Source organism: Aotus nancymaae, unplaced genomic scaffold (genome assembly GCF_030222135.1).
Source record: "Aotus nancymaae isolate 86718 unplaced genomic scaffold, 86718_ANA_hifiasm-v0.15.2.pri h1tg000048l, whole genome shotgun sequence".
In the NCBI taxonomy this organism is placed as follows: Eukaryota; Metazoa; Chordata; class Mammalia; order Primates; family Aotidae; genus Aotus; species Aotus nancymaae.
The window spans coordinates 6,205,446-6,219,754 of NW_026988462.1; positions in this window are offsets into that span (position 1 = coordinate 6,205,446).

Below are 14,309 nucleotides of genomic sequence, written 5' to 3' on the forward strand. Positions count from 1 at the left end.
TGGTTAGCCATCAGGGTGCTGCGATGTCTGGGGTGAAACTAAAGACCACGATGAATGTGAAATAAAATGACAAGTATCAGAGGAAATGGGGGAAGGTAGCGAAGGCAAGAGAGCAGATTTGTAGTGCTTTCAGACGAAACGTTATAATCCCTTTGACAATCCTGTTGACTATGAGCTATAGCACTAGGAGTACAACACAGAAAAAAAGATACATTGTGGGATAAACAGCTTCTTCTAAGGTAAAACTGAATGGCCAAAATAGATTAATAAGGAGACACAATGGAGAGAAAAAAAGAAATGAGTCAGAGGAGATATAAGAAAAAGGTAAAAGTGAACAGAGGACAGAAAGGCAGGAGAGAAAAAAATGTAAATGAGTGAGACAAAAAAGCCAAAAGACGAAAAAGAAAAAGAGAACAAGAGGGAGAAAGAAGTAATATTTTCCTTGATAAAAATGCACAAAAGGGAAGATGAACTTTGTTCTTTTTCTCTTTCTACTCTCCTCTCTTTTTCTGCTTTTCGCCTCGCAGCACGCCAGCCTAAGCTGAGAGCTGTAATGTCATTAAATTGCAAATGCTTTTTCATTTCCGACACACACTGTTTACTTATCTGGCAAAAACATATGTTGGAAGGAATCCGTTAAATTCTGCCCATTGCCTTGGGTAAAAGTGCAATGGAAACGGCCTCACCGAGCGTCCTCTTTCTTCTTCTTTAGCACTCCCCTTATCTACAAGACGGCTTCGCAGAAAACTGGCTAGTTCAATGAAAAATGAAGATACAGCGGGAGATTAGGGAAGAACACTGAGCACAAAATTCCTGGAGAGAGGGTCACTCCATTGCAAATGATTTCACTCCTCTAGATCTGCATAAATTACTATTTTTAAGGCATCTCCAAAGTCTGTATATTTTTCTCACTCTGTCAAACATTTAATTTCACGCCCCGTGTTCTGAATATGCTAAAATGCATATCTCTGATGCACCTTTAAGCCAGAAAAACGAATGCAAAATTGAAGATAAAATGATGTGATTTGCACTACAAGCCTATTACTTGAGGTATTTACATATAGTTTACCTCTGCAGTTCTGAGGATGATTTATTAAAAAAAATCTGGATTAAGCTCATATAAATATGTATAAATCTTTGTTTAGAAAATAGATTTTGCAGCTGTTGTGTCAAAAAAGTTCTTTAAGATTCTGTGAAGAATTTTCCTTTTAGCATGCTTTAAGAGGGGAAAAAAGGGGGACAGAATTTGACATTCTGCTTGGCGGGGAGAAAAAAGCCTATTCCACCATTCGGCAGTTATAAAGATTCCTTTTATTGCCCTTCTTTGCCCAAAGCAGCTGGCTCCTCCTTGCTCTTTTATTATACTCATTTCATCTTCTTTTCCCCCCCTTTTTGCTTGGGACCAAATAATAGCGTCCTGGATTACAAAGCTCAAATTAAATATCAGTGTTTAATGACTGAAACAATCATGAGTTTCTGAGATGTGCCCCCAGTTCCTCCTCTCCTCTTTCCAAACGGGCTGCCTTCTGCTGCTTCCCACACAGAGGCTCTGCACTGACACCGACCCTTGGAACTGCTGAGGGAGCTGGCTTCTAGCTACTGATCTGAACGTGATTATTAACGTAGTGCAAGCAAGATATCTGATCCGCTGGAGAAGCAATTCTAAAAATACTGGAGTTTTGTTTAAACAACCTCCACAAGTGCATTTCAGCCCCTCATTTTTTTTTTTAAATCTAGTTTTGCCTCTTTGTCTGAAAAAAAAAATGCTTCATTTAGTCTGGCCTCTTGCATCCCCCCTGATCCCCACCCCTCTGTAATTATTATGGGGGAATTACTCTTTGCTATTTTCTTGTTAGGCTTTGGGTTTAAGAGAATTTAGATAACAAAGTTGGCTAATTCAGGACTGAATACACATTGGACTCTGCAAATATACCGCCCGCTACATGATAAGGGCAGGACCCAGCTTCTGGGCTGCACCTGCCGTGATGCTGTGGGAACAGCTGCTTCTGGAAGCAGGTAGTGGGAACAGCTATTACTTCAAAGCCCACATTAATCCTTTCGCAATTAAAACAAGAAAGGGATGTTTACAGGCATTTGATCGCTTTAGGTGGAGATATGAGTTTGCTTAAAAAGATTGAATTCCAGTTCTGTTGTGCTGTGCCTGCTTAAAGTTGACTAATGATGGCTTAAAATAATGAAACTGCAGTCATTTTCAAAAGTTAAGAGTCATTCTTTTGGCACAAAATGGCTTAACAATCCCCCCTAGTGGTCTGATTCTTGTTACTATGATTTGTGAATACTCGCCTTTCCAAAACTGCCCTCTTGGTTTGTTTATAGGTTCATAGCAAAGAAACTGCAGATAAAACCAAAGTCAGACCATTTAGAACTGAACTGCACTTCCACTCAATTCCTCCTTTCCTGCTCCTAGACTGTGGCTATTGCTCTTAGGGCAATCAGACTAAAGCTTCCCACAGAGCCAGCTTTATACCTTGAGGGTTTTCTTAAAACTGATGAATAAACTCAGGTTTTTTCCATCGCTGAAATCAGTGACTAGCGGGCTGTAATGCACTCTATCTTTTCAATAATGCTGGTGGTAGACTTCAGTTTCTGAAGGGAAAGTGACTAAATCATAGAAATGATCTATGCCTCGTTTTCAGGAAAGTTTAGCCCAAACTGGATTATTTCAGTCCTATAGGATAGAATTACCTTTAAATGATTGAAAAATCCTATATGTTTTTCAAGTGTCACCTCCAAGAAAACGGTCATTGTTGCCATGCCCGTGTTTAATCCTTTTTCTTTGCTCTGCACACAAAGGGTGGGGCCTCCATCACCTTCAGTGTTTCCAGGTGAGATGAACTGTCTTCTGCTTCCTTCAAGGCCTTTGTGGACACCCAAGGGAGGCTGTAAGTGAGCTGAAGCCACCTGAATATTTTAAACTGAGAACATGGAGACGGGGAGAGATTTCCAAACCCGAAGTCTAACTTCCTTTCCTTTGACCATGTTCCCAGGCACATTCCTCTTCTGGAGGATGTAGATTTGGAATCCAGCACTTACATTCATCATGGAAGAGGCTATATACTTTCCCCTTAATATCGCACATGTGGACACTATCAAGATTTCTTATATTACTGGAACATTAGAGAAGAATATTAGATATGTACCAAATGTGCATCTACAAAAAATAGTGTAAAATAATCCTAAAAGCCTAAACCCTGACCCACAAGAAGCTTACAATGTTAGGAAAAAGTAACAAGAATCCATGGCCAACCTCGCTGCACTTCAGCCTTGAAAACTTGCAGACCTTTCAGTCCTGTTTTCTTCCACGTATTTAGACTATTTCCTTTAACATCACTTGGATATGACTTCATTTCCTTCCTTTCAGTTTCTGCAGTCTCCATCCTGGTCCACAAAATCAGTATTTCTTGCTACGAATGTCTCTAGGAGCCCTAGTACCTTCTTTTATTTATTTATTTATTAATCTTAAACTCAGTGGCAAGAAATTTTTCCTTAACCACACGACTTTCCTTCTTAGAAATCTGCTCCAGTTCCCAATTACATAATCATGAAACTTAATCTCCTTAGCTTTTAGGACCCCTAAAATGACCGGCCTTTTCAATCAACCATTTAGTAATATAATTGCCACTTTCCTCTATACGTTAGCTTTCTTTTTCCACCCTAGTTAGTTAAACCTGTTGGCTCTTCTTTGAACCACCACTTAGGGTTTTGCACACATACTCAGACCTCTCCTGCATGGGCAGACTAACCCAGATGCTAACGAATCTTAAGCTTCAGAGCCTTGCTTGCACTGGCCATTTCTAAGACCTTCTGCCTAACTTTGCATTTGTTTTCTTAAGGAGGACCCTTATGTAAATTGTATAAGCTTCGCTTCCCACAAAATCAAGATCTACTCCAGCCTTTCTGCTTTATTATTTCACCTAGGTATGGACATCTACTCAGTCAGAATGTTCTTAGGATATACACACATGCCTGTTCATTCTCTCTCTCTGAACTATGTATTGCACTTGTGTGTGTTATCAGTTCTAGGAGCCGGAGGGTTTTCCTCCCTCCAATTGTGCTATCTTTCCCATTAGATGATATCATAAACCATTCTAAAATAGGGACTAGTTCTTATTTATATTCTGTAAGAGTGCTGAGTACCAGAATATAGAGTATTGGTTTAATATTTTAATATATTGAACAAACGCGTTTAGCAACTGCTTCTTAAGGAAGCTTGAAAATTTGTTTACTTATATGTGTCTATATTAAAAATTATTAGAGGCTAAACCTATAATTAAATTATTAGAGGCTAAACCTATAATTTCACAATAGCAAGATAATTCAAATGGAAATCAAAACAAACATTCATAGAACATATTCATTGCAGTATCTTTAACCCTAGCATGGGCGGGTAACAAATACTTTTTGTGGCCATGTGCAGTGCCTCACGCCTGTAATTCCAACATTTTGGGAGGCCAAGGTAGGAAGATTGCTTGAGTTCAGGAGTTTGAGACATGTCTAGCCAACAGGGTAAAACCCCGTCTCCACTAAAAAAATGCAAAAATTAGTTGGGCATGGTGGCAGGCACCTGTAATCCCAGCTACTTGGGAGGCTGAGGCAAGAGAATCACTTGAACCTGGAAGACAGAGGTTGCAGTGAGCCCAGATCACACCACTGCACTCCAGCCTGGGTGGCAGAGTGAGACTTCATCTCAAAAAACAAACGATTTTTTTTTTTTTAGACAGAGTTTTGCACTTGTTGCCCAGGCCGGAGTAAGTGGCACGATCTCGGCTTACCGCAACCTCCGCCTCCTGCCCAGGTTCAAGCGATTCTCCTGCTTCAGTCTCCCAAGTAGTTGGGATTACAGGCATTCGTCACCAGGCCCGGCTAATTTTGTATTTTTAGTAGAAATGGGGTTCTCCATGTTGGTCAGGCTAGTCTCGAACTCCTGACCTCAGGTGATCTGCCTGCCTCGGCCTCCCAAAGTGCTGGGATTATAGGTGTGAGCCACCTTGCCCTGGCCACAAACAAAATTTTTGAATAGATTATACATAAGTCAGGACTGGGAGTGAGAATAGAGAGCATTTTCATTGGTTTATGTAACTGAAAAGCCAGGGGTTTTCACTGGCTCCTGGCATGATGGATTCAGAAATGTCTCTTCCTCCATTTGGTGCTTCTTTCTTCTGCGTTGAATTCACTCTCAGGCAGGTCTACTTCGTGCACTCGCATGATGACCTTCAGTACCTCTAAGCATACATCCTATTGGTTCAGAAACCACAGAATAAAAAATAAAAGCAAGCAAAACTTTGCTAAAATTTTCAACAGAAGTTGTAAAATTGAGTCTCAAGGGCTGACCTTAGGCACAACCTAAGTCATATGTCCCTGCCGATCTGTGCCTAGAACAGACATGCATCTCTGGGAATGGTAAGGGGAGTGAACCCCATTGAGACTATGGATTGAGAGAGTGGTAAGAGGTGATTCTCTAAAGGGAAATTTAGGTGCTATTATCAAAAGAAGAGAACGGATGGTGGGTAGGCAAAAATGACCATACCCACCTTCTGACCGTCATGTAGTTTTTGATCTAGTTGGAGAGGAAAAGACAAACAACTGAAAAACTAATTAATAATATAAATAGATAAGTAATGGATATGTAAATACTATTGCACAGCAAACAAATGATGCACTCACATATGTGAGTAGGAATGAGATCATCCTGAAGGAGTCCTTAAAAATGAATTCTAAAAGACACCTATATAAAGTTTATTTGTCATTCTAGCCCACTTCTATTTCTTTACAGAAAAATATGAAGAATACTTACAAAGCAACAAAAATATCTATAAACTGATGGCTGGGGTATAATTTGGTAGAACCACTGTAGAAAATAGTTGGGGATTTTCTTGTAAAGTTGAATATATGTGTTGTCTGTGAGCCAGTGGTCCCACCCTTCAATGTATGTCTTAGAGAATTGCTTTTGTAAGTGTACAAGAACATCCAATGTCTTTATTCCTCATCATCACTGAACATAGTCACAAGCCAGAGGTTGTGCCAGACATGCATAGCTGTGTCTTTAGCCACTGTGTTCCATGTCTTGGCAACAGCATATATGGCATCCTTCACACTAAACTCTTTTTGAAAACCTTCCACACACACCTCTTTTCACTGCTCCTAGCATGCTATTCAATAGTGTTTTTATAATTACTCCTCATTGACATAAGCATACCCTGGTCTCATGGCTGAATTAATGAAGTCACATGTGGGGAAAAGTATATCGCATAGACGTTATTTCTGAGAATTTCAGCTGGAGAATGAGCAGAATATTTGTCAAGGCACAACAAAAATCTTGCAGTCATCATCCAGTCCAACCTCCTGCAGTGAGCACAAGCTACTTATAAAAAAGTGTTTGTGAAACAAACAAATAAAAAATGTCCCTGGTGACTCATGCCTTTTTGTAAGCATACTAATGGACTGGTAAGAAATTCACTCCTTGAAAACAGCAAGGATGGAAGATATTTTACTATCATAGCAAGTTTACATTTATGCATGCCTGCTGCACTAACACATCCCAGCACGTTTGTTCTGTCCTTGGCCTTCTTAATCCTGTAAAAACTGTCTCATCAGCTGTAATCAGAGTCTTTCTGGGGCAATAAAATCAAAACAGTGATGTTTTATCAGCATTATAGACTTGTTCAGCATCAGATTTTCATCAGTGATGACCTTAGCAAACCCATCAATGAAGTTCTCACTTGTATTTATTTATTTTTTGAGACAGGGTCTCAGTCCGTCATCCAGGCTGGAGTACAGTGGCATGAACATAGCTCACTGCAGCCTCAGCCTTCTGGGCTCAAGTGATCCTCCCAACACAGCCTTCCAGTTAGCTGAGAAGATGGGTGCATGCCACCACACCCAGCTGATTTTTAAAAAATATTTTTTGTAGAGATAGGGTCTTGCAATGTTGTCCAGGCTGGTCTTGAATTCCTTGGCTCAAGCAATCTTCCCACCTTGGCCTCCCAAAGTTCTGGAATTACAGGCATGAGCCACCATGCCCAGCCCATACATCAATGAATATCTTTGCTGCTTCATCATAAGCAGTTGCTTTATCACCGTAAATATTTAAACATTTAATGCTGTGCCTTTTCTTAAATATCTGCAACCAGCCTGTTGAATATTCACAGATCCCTTCAGTTTTCATTTCATCATGATACACATTTGTTTGTTTCATGATCAGCATACCAATAAGTGGCATGTGTCCTCCATAATGCAGACAGATCCACACTTTCAATACACCATCAAGATCTTCATTTTTAGCTTTATGCAGCATTTCTCTAATTTCAACTTCTGTTCATCACTTTCAACACAGAGCTTCAACAGCTCACCCTTCGGTTTCTTCAGGCCCTATATGGTGGTCACTCCAACATCATGCTCTCCTGTAAGGTGCTTCTCATTTACGCAGCTGTCCAGTTCACAATATCTTGACTTTCTGTGCTATACAGAAACATAAATGCTTTTTCTCTCTCTTATCACTGTTACCCAGAGAGGCATCTGCAGGCCTTTTTCAGCATTTTCAACAATATCTTTACACTGTAGAGCAGAGAATAAGTTAAAAAACAGACTGAATAATGCACGTAGGTCTTGGTCCAACATGGGGCATCATGGGGAACCTGGCAGTGGAGCATCCAGCTTGCACATATTCCATTTTATTACCCTTTGTGGGTGTGTTTGCATGAGGGAATTTCAGTGTGTTAAAAAGATACATCACAGCTGAAGGAGGGTGGGAGGATCTTTTTCCCTTGGGGCACTGAATAAATTCTATGTGTGGGCTTTCTTTTGACTGCAACCTGTCACATGTGGCCCAGTGTGGAATTTTTTACTTGTGGTGTCACATTGGCATACAAAAAGTTTCAGATTTTGGAGCATTTGAGATTTCAGGTTCTAGATTAGGGATGTTCAACTTGTAGTATATTCCTACAATGAAATACTATACAGTGGTGAAAAATAAAAGAATTTCAGAGACACATAACAACAAAATGTATCTTAAAAACCTGACTGATCCCCTTCCACATTTTTCATGGAAGTTTTTCTCTTTTCCTCCATTTTTCCCTCTTTTCTCTACTTAAATAAAATCACCTTTCTGCAAAAACCAAACCAAAACAAAACAAAAAAAACCTGACTGAAGAAGTCATATCCAGTATAACACCATTTTTACAAATCTCAAACCCATGAAAAATAAAACAATATGTTGTGTAGGAGTATCATTTTCTCTATATAAAATATTACACAACAAAAGGTTTTAAGTACCTTCAGTCATAGCTTCAGAAGTCAAAAAAGGTAAAAATGGAAAAGAAAAAATCCATAAACTCTTATATTTGTGCATCCTGAAAAATCTGTTTATGGATTATTTTCTTTGAAAGAAAAAAACCCTCTCAGTTTCTGTTAGCTATTTAATATATTTTTAGAAAGTGATTGCAGAGAATTTTTAATCTATTAAACGTAGACAAGTTAGAACAGCAAAGTCCCATGTACTTATCACCTTGCTCTAGCAGATATTAACCCATGGTAGTTCTTCCCCATCTAAACCTCCATCGACTCTCCCTAAAGTTGAAGCAAACGTCCATGCATTATCATTTCATAATGACATTTATTCGTACATATTTCATATGTAGCTCTAAAAATGACTCTTAAGAAACCCACAATATCATTACTACACTTTTTAAAAGCCACAATTCCTGGCTTGGCGTGGTCACTCACGCCTGTAATCCCAGAATTTTCTCAGGCTGAGGAGAGCGGATCACCTGAGGTCAGGAGTTCAAGACCAGCCTGGCCAACGTGGTAAAATCCTTCTCTACTAAAAATACAAAAATTAGCCAAATGTGGTGGTGCACACCTGTAGTCCCAGCTACTCGAGAGGCTGAGGTAGGAGAATTGCTTGAAATCGGGAGATAGAGATTTCAGTTAGCCGAGATTGTGCCACTGCACTCTAGCCTGGGTAATAGAGTAAGACTCTGTCTCAAAAAAAAAAAAAAAAAAAGCCACAATTCCTTAATATCATAAAATACCTAGAATTCAAATTTCCAATTATCTCTTTAATGTCAAAAAGTTGTTTTGGTAAGGTTGAGTTTTTTTGTTTTTCTTTTTTTCTTTTTGGTTTGTTTTTTGAGAGAGAGTCTCACAATCTTGGCTCACTGTAACCTCTGCCTCCCAGATTCAAGCAATTCTTCTGCCTCAGCCTCTGGGGTAGCTGGGACTACAGGCATGCCCCACCATGCCTGGTTAATTTTTGTGTTTTTAGTAGAGACTTGGTTTCACCACGTTGGCCAGACTGGTCTCGAACTCCTGACCTCAAGTGATCCACCTGCCTTGGCCTTCCAAAGTGCTGGAAGGCATGAGCCACTGTGTCCAGCCATTTTGGCAGTTTTTTAAAAGCAAAATTCAAAGAAAGGACACATCTTTTTGTCTGGTTGATATGTCTGTTAAGTCTTCATTGTTTTATTTTGTTTTTCTGTAATCATCTTCCATTTCTTTTTCTTTGCAAATTTTTTTATTGAAGAATCTGTTTTGTCTTGTAGAGTTTCTCATATTCTGCATTTTGCTGATTGCACCTTGTGATAAGTTTATCCTGTCCCTTTGTCTTCTGTTTTTCTAGGAACTTGAACACTGGATCTAGAGATATGATCAAGTGTATTCTTTGATAAGGCCACTTTGTTAGGTGGTTGTATCCTTGTATCAGGAGGCATATAATCTTTTATTTTCGTGATATTAGCAGGCTATGATGCTCAATGCATAGATCCATTCATTATTTGGAATTGCAAAACAGGAATAGTTTCTTGTCCCATCCCTTCTTTATTAGCTGAAATACTTGTATAAAGAGAAATGTCTGCTCCTTTACTAGTATAGTTTATACAGGGAGGGCATAGTAAATGTTAGATTTTTTTCCCCTTTAGCAATCTTCAAAATTATGATTTGGTTTCCTTCAATCATGACTATTTTTTTGGTATCATTATGAACTAATATATTCAGTCATGTTTGCTGCATTTCAATCCATTACAGTTACTATTCTTGTCCTTCATTTTTTTTCTGTATTATGTTTTTATCCAGTGGAAGCAATTACTATTCTTACTGATGCTGAAGTTCTTGTGTCTCTGGCTATTGGGAGCCTTTTCAAACTGACCTCTAAGTCCATTAGACAAGATCTCAGTAATCTTTGATTATGTCCTTTCTTTCTGGTTTGACAAGATGTTCTGGCATCATCTTATAAATTTCCTGCCCCAAACCTGTGATATATGCAGTTGGCATTCAGGGTGCTACAGGTACTCACTGTTATTGGGCTCACCATTGTTTCTTGTTTTTTGCAAGAATGGCACTGGGAAAGTACACATATTAACAATAAATATTAGGAAAGTATACACTAAAAATAAACTACATGTAGAGTTCATAGTAATACTTCTAATTTAAAATCAGAGTTACAGAGTTTTTCTCAGTCTTGACTGTCTCATATTGCTAAGTTTCTTTTTCCTTGTTAAGAATGGTGGTTCTCAAAGCATTTAATATTCAGTTTTAAAAAACTTACCTTTAGTAGTTGATTATTTTTACTAATTCATAAATTTAATTGGCAATGTTTCAATTTTTCTCACAGTTCTAATTAAATTCACTCAAAGAAAATTATCATAAATACAGGTTTCTTTTTCTAAAGAAAATTTTAAATTACAATTTTTTATATCTAGTTCAAAACATTATTGAAACATTTCATTTATTTTCTAGTAGTGCTAGTAATACATAATGGTAATGTTAGTATTTTCCAGTTCGGGGTCTGAAAGTCCAAAAAATAATTTTTGACTTTGAATAGTCAAATAGTCATCCAGCTTGCTTTTTTTAAACACTCCATGTTTTGTTCGTGGAAAACATGTGATATAAAAACAGAAAAGTGATTATCTAGTCTTGCATTTTTAAAAGTATCTTGTAAGAGAGCTTAGTGATGGCTTACAATGGCATCATCATATGAAAAGATAGGCCCAAACTTTCAGTTGCTTCCAGTAAAATAAAGATATTATCAACCCTAAATAGCAAGTTAGTGGGGAGTTAGGATTAAATGCCAGTCTAGGATTAAATTCTTGAAAGGTGCCTTCCTAAGGAGGCTCTTCTCACTTCTCTCTTTATAAAAAATATAGGAATTTGAACAACTTCTCCAAAGTCACACCATTACTTGATAGAGCTAGAGAGATCCTTGACTATAAAAGGCCAATGTCCATGCATGTGCTTTCCACCAAAATAAACTGTCGTGACTTTAAAATATGTGAACTCCACCCTTGCCTAGATCTCTACATACTCATCCTTTATCTTATTTGTGTATATATGTATATACATGACTACATGTGTGTATGCACATAAACATAGGTATACACATATACATATGCACACACACACATAAATAACAAAAGGGATGAGTATGTAGAAGGCTAGGCATGTATATTATTCACAGGTATAACTAATACATAAGCATGGCTGACACAGCTTCTTCAGATAATGAGTTCTATATATTTGCTACAGGTTTTAACAACTTGTCTTTGAAGTACATGCTTAATTTGGATCATAAATCCAAGGACCAAGTTTACTTTCCAGTCTTGACCTTGTTTAATTCTCTGCTTGTGTTCAAGAAATATTAAATTGTGACCATACCATACCATGCCACCCTGAATGCATCCAAGAATAGACGACATTGTCGGATCTGGGAAGGTTAGTACTTGGATGGGAGACCGCCTGGGAATACCAGGTGCTGTAGGTTTAAAACAAAATTTAGCCGTAATGTTACAAGAAACAAAGTGAACAGCTCAAAATCAAAAGTCATATCAAAGGAAAAACTAAATAGGTCATTTATGGAAAACTAAGCCAACAGTCATTCTGATCTAAACTTTTCAAAGCAAAATAGATTGTAAGAAAAAGAACAATGTTCCAAGTAGGACACTGTTGAACACACTACAGTAAATATTCTGATTTCTATAAGCTTTTCTTACATAGCTGTCTAATAGAGCAAAATCGGGTCCTTGTAATCTACATTCCTGAGGCAAAGTGGGCAACTCAATTCTAGCATTTCAGCCATTAACTTTAGGTTTCTTACGACTCTAATATCTACTGGATGTACTTGTTGGCAAACCTGTTATCTTTTCAAATATATTTCACGTCATATCTAGTAACTATGAGGATTCATTTGTCACAATCTGGCAAAAGAAACTGGTGCTAAATTTTGTGTTTCTGGGTAGATCCAAGGAAAGTGAGCTAAAGTGTACACTTCCCACACACCATTCCACAAACGTGGACGCCAACGGGTGAATACTACAGAAAATGAAATGAGACATATCTGAAAAGTAGCTGCTGTACTTACGAGCTAATCGCACCTCAAAGCATAACATTGTTTTTTAAAAAATAACAGAAGCAATAAAATCCTATTATGGATTAATCTTGTGCCAAATTTTGTTTTTTAATCAAATCTATTTTGAGCTAAAGAAAATACACAAATGCAAATGAGGGGCCCTGATCCTCCAGATCTTGTGAACATGTAAGGGCTGATAACTTCAAAGATTTTTTTTTAACTCATAAATTTAAATCATTATACGACACTGCAAAACATACTTATTTGTAAACCTTTTAATTTTGTATTCCATGTAAAGTTTCAGCCTCATAGAAGTCTTTAGGAGAGAGAGTTTTAAAAATCCTAAAATTAGATGTTTGCTAAATACATACTGATCTAATTTACTTTCTCAACAATGTACTATCCTCCTAAAGTGCGAATGAGAATTCAGTTGTTTCACAAGGCGAGCAAAACTAAACGACAACAGCAAAACCATGTTTGAAAAGAGTCTGTGCCATCAAATATGCAGCCCCATCCTCTTCAGATACACATACCACTTGAACACAAAGGGTGAGCGAGTTCATGGACCGGTTGTTTGTGCAATATTCCCCTGTGTACTTTCTCCATCTGGGATGAAATATTCATTAGTAGACCTAAACAAACTCTTCAGAACATTTTTATCTTAAAGTGAGAAAATGCTATTCAAACAGGCTGCTAATGAAGCCATCCACCATCTTGTTTGATGTTGTTCTTGTAGTTAAAGACTGTCTCAAAGGCTTCAGGCAGTGCCTCCTCTCAGCTGGCAACTGTTTTAACCTCAGTGGGGCAATTGTGTAGCTGGAACACAGGCTTTTCCTATAAAATGCCAACCCACGTGCTATAAATGTAAATATGGCAATATTCACTAACATCAACTGTGTAGTATCAGGCATCACATAAACTATATTTTACTGCATGAAGGTTACACTCTGTAGAAGTACATAATAACATATCATTATAAAGATACTTTTTCTTAAAATTCAAAGCATAAAAAAGAATGTGGTTTCGTTTCTGTCCTGAAGCCGGAGAATCTAGAAGTATTGAGGACTAAATGTATACTGTTGGTAAAATAGGTAAAAGACGCATTTTGTACATATACCTTATGCAGGAATACCTCATACTACCTAGAAGCAAATATATAATGTGAAATAATTTTATATTATTCAAGATGTGTGTGTATATGTGTGTCACATACACAAAACTGTAAGTGAAGTGAAAGCATATAAGATGGATCTTTTACATTAAGATTGTAATGATGCAAAGATATTTTAAGATGCTCTTGTCATTCATGTGATTACTACTTTTGTTCCATGGGGTGACTACAGTGATCAGGAAGATGATTTTGTAGGATTTGGGCTGACACAAAATGTGTGCCAGAGCCCACAGGTACTATGTAGAAAGTCACCAAACGCAGGATTCTCCACCAGATGACACAGACATTTCAAACAAAATTAATTTGAAGACAAAATTCCATATTTAACCCCAATGAAATTGCCCTTCTTTATGTACTTTCTGTTTTAATTTATGATGCACTCTCTGTGGTAGGCAGAATTCTAAGATGCTCCAGGGACCCACATTCTCGAGTGTGAGCAGGACCATGAATGTGATGAGAGCCCTCCAGTGATTCCCCATGTGGCAAAAGTGAAGGGATTGTGCAGATGTAATTCAAGTCCCTCTTTGGCTGGCCTTGAGTTAATCAAAAGTGAGATAAGCCTGGGTGGGCCTGATCTAATCAGGTGAGTCCTTTAAAGAGGGTCTAGAGAGGACCTATGAGAGAGCCACATGGCAAGGAACTAGGAGCAGCCTCTAGATGCTAGGAGTGGTTGTAACTGACAGCCAGTAAGAGAACAGGGACTGAATTCTGCTAACGACCACATAGGCTTTTGCTTGGAAGAACATTATGGGCTGCAGAAAAGAACAGAGCCACTCTGAC